At 35.4% G+C, this 12,298-nt stretch overlaps 2 protein-coding genes across 3 annotated transcripts in view; one reads left to right on the top strand and one right to left on the bottom strand.

Annotated features, from left to right (window-relative positions):
- The window catches only part of LOC143377167 (unconventional myosin-Ie), a 130,567-nt gene that overhangs the window by 76,187 nt on the left and 42,082 nt on the right, over window positions 1-12,298 (top strand). The window lies entirely within an intron of this gene.
- The window catches only part of LOC143377215 (uncharacterized), a 69,263-nt gene that overhangs the window by 19,822 nt on the left and 37,143 nt on the right, over window positions 1-12,298 (bottom strand). Inside the window, exon 1 of one of the 2 annotated variants that reach the window (XM_076828272.1) lies at window positions 10,295-10,716. The exons of the other annotated variant lie outside the window; for it this stretch is intronic. The gene's annotated coding sequence lies outside the window, so the exon portion shown is untranslated. Of the gene's footprint in view, window positions 1-10,294; window positions 10,717-12,298 lie in introns of those variants that run through there. 2 annotated transcript variants of the gene reach the window in all.

The raw sequence follows: 12,298 nt of genomic DNA on the forward strand, positions 1-12,298 counted from the left end.
TTTTACCCATTAAAACCCCACTGCCACTATGAAATTTTTAATAATTTCCATTTAAATATCTCTATTATTACGCTCGGACACCAATTTACTTATTTTCAGTGTCTACCACATGGTGTCCTCCCCTTGTCAGAGAAATCGCGTTCACCGCACAGTGCCTTCATCAAAACAGCTTCCACAAGAATGACTTTTATTCGTTCATTTTTTAATGTTTTTCTATAACAAAATTACTGAGAATTGCTGCATATATGTACTTTTAAAATAAGCGAATAGTTGTAAAAAAATATACAGTATATATTCCACATAAAAAATCCCGAAAATCGCGTTCTTTTTCGCCAGCTGACTAGTCACAACCCCTAAAACACGCGGTGAATCGAGTATTTGAAAAATTCTGAGTATATTAACAACAGCAGGTGGAAATTCGAAATTTTAGATTGCTTCGTCTCGTTCGAAATGAGTTATTTTAAATTGAGACTTTTTCTATTTCTCTGATATGAAAATCCAATGTGCAACATGCCATTTAATAAACACTAGAAGCAGTTTTGCTGTAATCTTGAACAACATTTAGGAAGTATTTCACGAGGCACTTGTTTAGAGACACCCTGTATGATCAAAGTAATGCATGTGAAAATGCCTGTGGTATAATTACAAACGAATAACGAAGAGAAATTTTGGAAAGTCATACGGCGCTTGTGTGTAGAAATGGTCACGGTGTACAGCGGTAAGAGTCCCAGAAAACGCAACAAAAATCGTCACAATAACTGTTCCTCGTTTTTCATCATGAAGGAAATAATATCCTATGGTATTTAAGTTCATTGGCTTGTGGTGGAATGAAATATTCCTACCTCCTCGACTCTGCCCAGTCTCAAAACCCCTTCATTCGTGTAATTGCTGTCTCCACAAGCTTTCGCAAATTTTCTCTTTTAATTAATTTATTCTTAATTGCATGAATGAAACGTAAAGTAATACTGAATGAAATTTGAAACACTTTAATTATTCCACCCCCCGCAGTGGTTAGTTTTATTCTAATGAAAATTGGAACTTCAACTTCACATTTTACGACATAGAAGAAACCCTTTTGATCCATCAGTTTCAAAATAAAAAACGATAAAATCGTATTGTGAATTTTTTTTCCTATTTTTTGGGATTCGTAATAAGAAACAGCGCAGTCATCAAAACGATTTACACAACTCCTACTTTTTTTATTGCTTATTATTATATATTATTAAATAAATGAGTGTGGTATAATATAACAATTTATAACAGTCAGTATGCTTGAAAATAAAGCACATTGTATTTTACTAGATCATGGTTAAGCATCCAATAATTTTCGTTATGTCTTCTGTCCAAGTTATTTAATTATCATTTTCTGATTTGAAAACACAAGGGATGATAAAAGCAGGTACCGCATGTTTATTATTACACAAAGGCGCACGGTACGCCACTATATAACAGTGCTTGGCAAGAAATATTCTCACCGTAACTCTGTCGAAGAGTTTGCATAATACTCGTGCTTTGTTCATAAATAATTTGCACTTGTGGAAGCACCGAGATCTGTAAGACGTTAAACGTTATCGTTCCTTAATCACAGACAGTGAACAAGGAAGAGCAGGTGTTCATACTCGTCGAGATATCCTTAATTGCATGAGGAGCCCATGCTGGGAAAATTCAATTCTTATCCACTTATATTTTTAGTGCTATAGTTACCTACAGGGTGTCCATTAATTCCGCGATTTCCTCGAAGGAGGTGGTTGAAGAAGTAAAAAGAAGACAAAAGAATCCTATAAATATGGTGTCAAAAGTGCATATATAGTGGGATGGATGCCTTAAAGGGTAAAATACCCCTTACACAGTTCGACAGCCATCTGGACTTGTAACATTCAATAGCCGTTTCTTATAGGTTTTCGTGCCCTGAAAACGAATCCGCAAACCGTTTGTCGCCATCACTCTCAGTTTTTGAGAAATTCGATTTTGAAAAAAAACTGCAAATTTTCAACTTTGAACATTTTTTGTGTCGAAACGGTAATACTTATTCGGTTGCTCGTTGCGTCAAATTATTCTACGAACCCTCCCGAATACAACGATATAAGTTATTATTGCATTATGAACATTTAAATGTGTTTAAACATCGATCAAAGGGAAAAGGACACCCGAAATGCACCCATTTTGAAGATATCTTTCAATTTATGTCCAAAACTAAGGGTCTAGGAGAAAATCTGACTATTCCACGCGATTTAGCAGACATTTTTCCATCGGAAAGCATCAACAGAAGTGGTAAGTCACGTTTTGTTTTCAATACAGAAGCGAAATAGTTTGGCAAAACGTGCGGCGCGGACAGTGGTAGTCACGCGCGTTAAGCGATTGTGTTACGCTGAGCGGCAGTGGATCGCGCGCCGCCGTTGACTACCACTGTCGGCGCCGCACGTTTTGCCAAACTATTTCGCTCCTGTGTTGAAAACAAAACGTGACTTACCACTTCTGTTGATGCTATCCGAAGGAAAAATGTCTGCCGCGTCGCGTGGAGTAGTCAGATTTTCTCCTAGACCCTTAGTTTTGGAAATAATTTGAAAGATATCCTCAAAAATGGGTGCATTTCGGGTGTCCTTTTCCTTTTGATCGATGCTTAAACATATTTAAATGTTCATAATGCACCAATAACTTATATCGGTGTATTCGGGAGTGTATTATACAACCGAATAACTATTACCGTTTCGACACAAAAGATGTTCAAAATTTGCAGTTTTTTTTTTCAAAATCGAATTTCTCAAAAACTGAGGGTGATGACCACAAACGGTTTGCGGATTCGTTCTCAGGGCACGAGAACCTATAAGAAACGGCTATTGAATGTTACAAGTTTGAAAAAAGTCAAATTTTGTCGAACTGTGTTATGGGTAAAATACCCACTCTTCTGTGCGATCGCCAATTCGCTACGAAAGTAGGTAACTGACGTATCTGTTTAAACGTATTTAGTGCAATATTTTTTCTTGTACTTAATACAGCATTTCATATTTCCTCACAATTTTGAAAATCGTTAGGGTAAACTGCTTTTTCTCTGCCCCCCCCCCCTAAAATTATAAAAAGTTATTAAAGAGGGTAAAATTCTGTAATCTATAGGGGCCCATTTTATCCGAACATGAGATGAATATGAGATAGTTATTATTAATTGTTACTAATTATCTGAAGATTATTAAGATTATATTAGACTATGACACCCCTGATTAGTTTTTTTATCGGCGGTTATTTCCTGACGTACCCCTTTTTAACATCATGTTCATAGGATTTTTTTCTTCTTTCTACCACCCCAATAGCCTTCTTAGAGGGAGTCAAGGAATTAAGGTGCACTCTGAATTTCCTTAAGAAGTTTAAGGGTTTTTGGGCAGACACGGCCTAAGATAAGCTCTAACACTTTCTAAATAAAATTCTTCTCCTCCCTTCCTTTTTGCCCGCTATTTTTGGAATTAATAACAGATGATTCACTTTTTAACTCTGTATTTTTCCTAAAATATATTTAACCTCCGAGATATTCGATATTTGTGAGGGTTCAATTCCTCGTTCATGAGCTGACAGTTCTCAAAACTCGGGGGCTGTTCCAACCCTTAAAATTGAGAATGGGCATAAATAAGAAAATATAAATCTGAAGCAGATAACAACACAGAGTACTGGACATATCTATTGCATCATTCTCGAATTTACGTAGTGTCCAAAATTTTCATAGCAATGTGACTGATAAAATGATTCGTATCCAACTTATTGTTAGTTTGGCCAAGAATAATGTGCTACACGTTTTTGTAATAAATAAATTTTGCGATAATACCTTCCTCGTACTAATACTAATAAGGGAGCCAGAAATGACAACGTGTTTTTTTTCAAGTGGCGAAATAAATATTTCCAGCACTATGCTTCAATGAGACAACAATTGGCACCAGACAGTTGTAGAACGTCCCTTGTTGGTGTGATTGGATTCTTAAAGTCAACATATATTACATGTGGATCCACTTCAATGGTGGACACAAATACGATGAAAAAAGTTCATGTAAACATTTTTTATAATCCTATTTTTCTACTGCAGTAACTTTGAATGACAAACAGAGATAGTGTAACTGATATTACTAAATGTTTGTATAAGTCTTTGTAATTGGACTTGTTTTTCATAATGGGAAATTAGCTGGTTAATTCTCTGTAAATTTGTTAACCCTTTTAGTGCCAGAGTCGATATATCGGCCCGCGCCTTATAGCACTTTACTATTCGCTTTTACTTTCTTCATGATCTTTTATACCTTTGTTATTTCTATAATTTTCAATGAATATAGAAAAACTAGTGTCATCGTTTTGTTCTCTATTTCGTCCTTAACATCCTGCTTTTTGAATCCTGTAAATATTGTTTCTTGTTTGGTTTTTATGACCATTTTCCTAAACCCTGGTAAAACCGTGAAATTCGGCCGGTTATTCTCGCATAGGCACCTCTTTTCCGCCTGGCACTAAAAGGGTTAAGCAATCAATTGAGTGAGGTATTGGAAGAAGTGCCACTTGATGTCGCACGTGACAGGTAGTTTATGCATGACAGTGCACCACCACATTTTCGTCACATTTATTAATAATTTTTAATAATTTTAATAATTTAAAAATATAAAAAAAATAAATTTAATAATTTTTTGAGAAAATCTACAACCCTGAGACTGCAGGCTTGGGCTCAGGGCGAAGGTGGCCATTTCGAACACTTCTTAAAAAGGGTAAGGAGTTGCACAGTAAGTACAAAAGCACCTACAACTGGGAAACAAGGTGAAATAGGGCACATGTTTGTAGGGCCTTTATTCACTGTTGAAGTGAATCCCACATGTTAAGATACACCCCTATAGCTTCATAAGACTTGGAAATCTACAAACAGTATTTGTGATTGTGACCATATTCTTAGCAAAGAAGAAATGTGTATAATAGGGCACACATAGATCACAATACTAACGTTATTGTACATTATTAATATCGTTAATGGAGTACGAAATCAGTGAGACAATTTCATTACGTGACATTCGGAATTATTTAAATTAAGCTTATTAATTTCGCATCAGGTCGATCATTTATCCACACCAGTCTGGAGACAGGGATCATGGGTTACAATATTTACTGTATAAATTTTTTTTAGGTCAATTGGCATAAGAAATTTACTGTGTAGGTTACTCTAGATCATTGGATAGAGACAATGAATAACAAAGGCCCTAAGTGGGAACCTTGAGGTATATACTCCTGAAACTGCTTTAAGGGGGAACCCCTATTTAGGACGCTAGGAATAAGGTGATACTTGGGAATTTTTTTCTAAGAAACTGTTAAGCGGATCTTTCCCAAACTTTCAGGGTGTTTTTGTCCACATTCAAGCAATAAAAATTAATTTTTTCGTTACAAAGTGTTCGGTAGAAATGGAGATATAGGAACACGTTCGTTAGGACTCGCACGCCGGAGTTGGAAATTTGCGGTTGTAATGGTGGCCCAAATTCTTCTCTGAAATAAAAAAACCAAGGTTTTTCTTATTTGTAATATAATTACATTGTCGATGGACCTATAACTTTGATAAATAAATTGAATCTAACAAGTCTTTTTTCATAAATAGTACGAAATATCTTGGAGCAGAATCGTAACTTTTTCTTCCAAGTCCCAGCAATTTGCCAACTTTTAACTTTTTCCCCGTTTGTTAGGTTCATCGACAATGTAATTGTACCAGAAATAATAAAAACCTTGGTTTTTTTATTTCAGGGAAGAATTTGGGCTACCATTACAACCGCAAATTTGCAATTCCGGCGCGCGAGTCCTAACGAACGTGTTCATATATCTCCATTTCCACCGAACACTTTGTAACGAAAAAATTAATTTTTACTGCTGGAATGTGAACTAAAATACCCTGAAAGTTTGGAAAAGATCCGTTCAACCGTTTCTCAGAAAAAAAATTCTCAAGAATCACCTTATTCCTAGCGTCCTAAATAGGGCTCCCCCCCCTTAATTGTGTGAGAAAAGTGGTTACTTTAACAACTAAGGTATATATCGATCACAGAGGTAGTTGCGAAGCCAATATCAATAATTCCCGTAAAAGCCAAGATTCTGTATACAATTTTTGAGCAAACGGAGAGTAATCAACAGTATCGAAGGCATTCTTTAAATCTGTGCAAATACCGCCTACTGCTGTCCATTATTTCCAGCTGTTGATATGTAATTACTACATAAATACTGCGAAGCCATGCTGAGCGTCAGAAATGAGATTTTTAATAGACTGTAATTGCGTGTACAGTAATTTTTCCAACAGGAGGGGATGAGTTGAGGACAGTAATTGTTGATCTATAACTTCGAATATCAGTCCTATCAGGATTACAAATAGTTGTAATTAAAGTAGACTTCCAAATTCAAGGGAAGAATCTAAAATCTAAGGATTTGTAAAAAATCATCCAATGTAATGGCTTTGATAGAGAATTTTTTTTAAATAAGAATAGGTGCGATAACATTGATAACACTGTAGATGTAATAACTATAGAAATTGTGTACGTGGTGATCGTAACATGTAAGGGAGAGTGGGGGTAATTTGGAACACCGACGCAAAAAAGCAAACGAAACGAAGTCTATGTGAAAAATGAATTTTTTTATTATTTGCAAACGTACTTGAACTTTTCGTCTATAAAGTACTGTTACGAAATTTTGAAAAATTATAATGAAAATCAACTTTATAGTGAAAAAGCAAAACCCTTGGTGTTAGTGATTACTCGACTGCCGTGAGGTAATCACGAGCAGAGTGCTAAATATCGCAGAAGTGGCACAGAAAGCGCAACTTCAATGGGCAACCCATAAAAAATGTTGCTACAACCTATACCTAATGTATTTTTCAAATTCCTCTTCTTGTGCGTTAGAAAAAAAATGCAATTGGTCGGAATATCGAAAAAAAAATAGTAAAGGTCGTTTTTAAAATTTTTTTTTCTTAGCCTGTAATGAAAATTCAAAAACCCCTTTTGTAGATTTAAGTAAGTTTTAAACATACAGAAAATTTCATCGAAATCGGTTAACGTGGAGAGACTACCCCATCCGATTTGTTCGTCAATACCCCATGACATAAAAAAATAAAAAAGAATTTATTTCAGAGGTTAGAATAATGATGCAAGCAATGCCTTGGCCACAAAATGTTGGTAAAAAAGTGCTTTATTTCAGCTTAAAAAAAAACAATTGTGTCATTAATTCAACAGTAATTACATGCAATTGAAAATGGACGGAATATTACTTGAAACATGATGAAAAAAATAAATTGTGTTTATCTTGCATAGCATGAGCGTTCTGTATTTATTACTTTCTGCCCGGCGTTGGATACGACCTAAACTATTAGCTAGTGGAGAGGGAACATCGTTTTTATTTATTAAAACGCCGTAAGCATCGCATTCGCGATTACCCCGCGTTCGTGTTTACCCCACTCTCCCTTATTAATTACTGTGATATATACAGTCTCGTAAATAATTTGGATTGTTGCATAAGGAAGATGATGGGCTAATTCGGAACCTATAAAAGGCAGCTGGAAGTATCAAGGGAAGTGTAGTTTGGGTGGTTGTGCTGACAAACGGGTTTCAGGGTGAGAACACACCCCCCAAAATTTTGGATTTTCATATTATCGTGCATACTTGCGAAATCGTACGGGATATAAAAAAGTTAAATGTTATGGTTTTCAATAACCTACAGTATGCCATATGGTGGTAATAAATTTGGAAAAATTTATTTTCTCGAAAATCACCACCACTGTAACTTTTTTTCGCAAATTCTTTATCTCCACGTTGTGGGTCATTTAAAAAGCATAAAACTTTGTATTTATTTTCAGGGTTCCTTTCGATTTTTTTATGGTTGTCGTTTTTTTAAGGGGTCGTTCCACACCTAATAAAAAATAGGTGCGTCATTGGGATCATTTGAAGTACATTTCTGCAAAGTAGCAGATTTCTTTTAAACTTTTTTTCAGTTAACTTAAAACGATCCTCTCAAGAAGGGGAATATACCATTTATATCAGAGATCAGAAATAATAGTTATTTTTTTAATTTTTTGGAAAAAAATCATTGAGAAAAATTAATTTTTATTTAAATGGAAATCAGTCTTCATTAAATACTGCATACATTTTCCAAAAGATCAAGTGATTAAAAAATATTAAGATTTATCTGTTTTGGTTACTGATAACCATTATTGTCAACGGAAATATTTTTTGGTCACTAATGATCATTATTGATCATTATTGACATTAATTTTTGTTTTGGTTACGAATAACCATTATCGTTGGCGAGAATTTTTTTTTTGATTACGGTGTAACCAATATCTATTGCGGAAATTTTATTTTGGTGACGGCGTAACGAATATATATTGCGGGAATTTTTTTTTGGTTACGCTATATATGAATATATGAGTGGAAATGGAAGCATATAAATACGATTTGTAAACATTAAAAATACGATAAATAGAAGCAGTCAAATCACTTGCGTTATCAAAACTGAAGACCACTTCTAATTCGTTGATTTTTTTACCCATCTTAATTAGACATCTTTTACTCAAAAGGGGAGGTCCCGAACCCGAGAATTAAAAAAATTCTGAAACTTTGTGAATATGTAGAGGATTTTCTCCTGATTACAACGCAATTTTTGTTTGCTGCCCAAATTCACTCGAAGGGGGTGAAATTAACCCCTAAAAATTCGTAAATTTTCCGATTTTACAACTCGCGAACTGTAAAAGGTAGGAAAAAAGTTTCAAGACAAAAGTTACTTCTTTTAATTAGATCTATCAAATGATAGATTTTTATACCAAATGGTATAAAAATTATTTTACAGTTCACGTGCTATAACACAAAGTCGGGAAATAAGCGGATTTTCAGGGGTCAACTACACCCCCTTAAAGTGAATTTGGGCAGTAAACAAAAATTGCGTTATAATCGGGAGGAAATTCCAGTTTAATGAGTAGACTGCGGATGTTTATGCAAATGCATATATTGGTATGCAAAAATTATTTTGCATATTACATATGCTTTATTAAAAGGCATATGCACATATGTTACATATTTCATTTATATGTATCTGACTGTATTTGATTGCGATTATAGATGAATTATCGAACCGTTACGTGACATTAGAAATAAATCACAATGCATACAGCGTTTTTCATGCGATAGAATACGTCATTAGTAGAGACTAATTGTTCGTCCATTACAACCGCCCGATGCAAATAAACAATTTCGATAAAATTAAAGAGGTTTGGCCATTTTCTTCTTCACCCCCGAAAATAGTAAAATTAATTAATTTTCACTGTTTATTTTATTTTTGTAAATAGACAGTTGAAACTTTTAATAGAAATAATGTCGTTGCAATTGCAACTGCTCAGAATTTATTTCCAATAGACACAAGTTGCTAAAAATTTAACATTTATTCAGGCACATTTACAAATTCTTCCAGCCACAATAAAGAATTTGGACATGTCTTACTTTACATACATATTTGCATATGTTCTTGCACATTTTGCGTGCATAAACATCCGCAGTCTATTAAAGAGCAATATCTGCCCTATCTGTATTAACCCTCGGTTGTCACCCTGGATACACCTGGATCACACTTATTGCTTCAAATTTTTTTTCAAGCATGATGACACTTTAAATGTCAACTTTCAACGATGGGCATATATTCTACAATGTTCAGACTTCACCTCAGAATTTTTGAGAGTTAATTTAACAAATAGTTCTTAAATAACAACTGATTGAATATTGGCAGGGTCAAATTGACCCAGTGTGACGACCACTTCTTTTTAAAACATCATATAATAAATTAATGCAGTGAAAGTTATTGTGTTCAAACGATATTATAATTAAAACCCAAAACTGGTAATTTACAATAAAATGCCTGCCATGCAAATTTGACAATTCCACTTTGCCACGAAGCATCCCAATTTTTAACATAAAATGAAAGCAAATAAGAAACTGAAAAAGAACCTTTCGCTCCACAGACAGTGTATCTTAATATTACAATAATTCTGTCAGATTTCCCAAAAACATTCAAACAAGTTCATTCAAACAGACCACCTTTGACGACAATTTTTTTTATTTTATTTTACTGTTCAAAGAATACATTTCAGCGTACCAATAGACGCTAATAAAAAGTGTATTACCGGGCACTGAGCACAGTAAATTAATCGCAAACTTGACCCTATTTTGCAAACCAACACAGTGGCTACCCTGCTTAAAGTAATTCACAGCTACACTCGTGTTAGGGGGGGACTATTGATACGACTGTTCTCACCGATGTAGTTGTTGCCTACCTAGAACAGAGGATCGGGAAATAGGTCAGTCCGAATACGATCCTCCTGGATCAATCGATCTTGTGGGTGTAGCTGCGGGCTGTCTGTGGTTATCTCAGAACTAGTGCAGGTCGCTGGGACGCGAGATCCTCGACGATAACGTTGCTGCCTCGCAAGGAACTCGGACTGCAGGTAAATCGAGTCGAGGACGAATAATGCCACTCATGAGGATCGCTGTCCGCTCTGTTTTACGTGCTCTAACATTTTACATTCATAACACGATATACCGAGCATGGTTCGCGCGCGACTCCCGCGCCTCACTGGTTCACTTACGAAGCAGCCGCGGAGAATCGAGACTCGCGTTGCACGGGCAGTGGCTCTGTTTGCACTGCGGCCAAGGATCGAGTGAAGGTAATGAAATGGCTAAGTGAAACGTTGCCTCTTTGTCCCTGTCTCTGTTCCTCTCCCTCTTCCTTTCTCTCCCCCTCCCCCTCTGTTTTTATGCGACCCTCCCCCTACGTTATCCGCCAGTGTCCACGTAACCGCCGCAATTGGTATCATGTACTACCTTCCGTGTTGCATTGTGAAATTTTGAGACACCAACACTCCACTTTGGTCCACTATTACCGCGGACTCTCGCTTCGCTACCAGCGGCTGCGTTAACCCATGGCATCATGAGTTTTTTTTATTCCACCCCGGAAAAATTCTTATGCGTCCATTTTTGTCCACCCTTCGTCGTGAAAATGAGCAGAAAATTCCTCGTGTAAGAATTTATTGTATAAATTAAAAAGTATGGATATAACGCCAGGGTTAAAAATGTTAAGCCGATACTCAGTTTTGCAGAATGTTAGGCTAGTGTTGTATGCTAGGCGTTATTATGTTCGACATCAAATTTATTCACAAAGGAAGTCCGAGATAATTGGGAGACAAATTAGCATTTACGTGGTATTAACAGTAGGCCTGGAGAAATTAAGGGTTGGAATCAATTATACGAGGCAGTGTATCACAGTAGAATTTCTGCGGATGTATTTCAGGCCTGAAGACACTTGTTACATGTGGTGATAGTAAAGGAACGCTTTAAAGTTCATGAAAAACACCCCCAATGGCGTGCATAATTTTTTCAATTCGTGTAACATGGGATGTTACACTGTGACGCTAAGGGTTAACTAATTTTTCTGTGGCAATTAAAAGCCAGAATGATACTTCCCTGTCAATTACCAGCCGGTAACAATGGTTACTAAGGGGAAGTATTTAAACTCGACTTCCTATGGAAAATGGATTATTAAATTGTATGGAAACAGAGCATGAAATTTTATATATAATTTTTTTTTGATTTTTTGTAGAAGTAGGTTTAGAATTTTTTAGATGATTTGCTTTATTTCCCATCACTTTGTAGATTTCGTATATGAAATCATTGCTCGCTGGTTTTCTTTTTTGCGGGAACTTCTTGTGTGAAAAGTTGTTCGTTATTTACATAATCATCATACCCACGAAATATGTAATTATTTTATAAAACACAGTTTTTCAAAATTGAAAAGTAGAAAGAATTAAAAAATTAGTAGATGCTTTGTTGGACTAGGTAACTTCGGAAGGCCAAATCAAACTAAACAATTATTCACTATTATATTTGGTATAAGAATTATATATAAACTTTATTTTATGATATGCAAGACGCAATATACATATACGTGCTGGTAAAACTCAGAGCGATACAAGAAGTAAGAAGAAGGTAACGGATGTATATGAAAGGAAGTAGACGGTGGCGCCTTGTTCTAAATTTGCGTTTTCAGAGCTTGCAGGTAGGCATAACCCCTTAGTTAGTTGCAAGGGGTCTATTTGACCCCACTTGTGATATTTATTTAATTTCTCATTATTTCTGATGGAATTTTTTTATTTATTATAAATTGGATTATGGCGAGCAAAATGAAATAAACAAATCATTAATGCTCCTTTATTTTTATATTAATTATTAACAATAATTAAAATGTTTTTTTTCGGCTCGCGACTGATTCGACGAGGGGATGC

Source organism: Andrena cerasifolii, chromosome 15, assembly GCF_050908995.1.
Source record: "Andrena cerasifolii isolate SP2316 chromosome 15, iyAndCera1_principal, whole genome shotgun sequence".
Taxonomy (NCBI): Eukaryota; Metazoa; Arthropoda; class Insecta; order Hymenoptera; family Andrenidae; genus Andrena; species Andrena cerasifolii.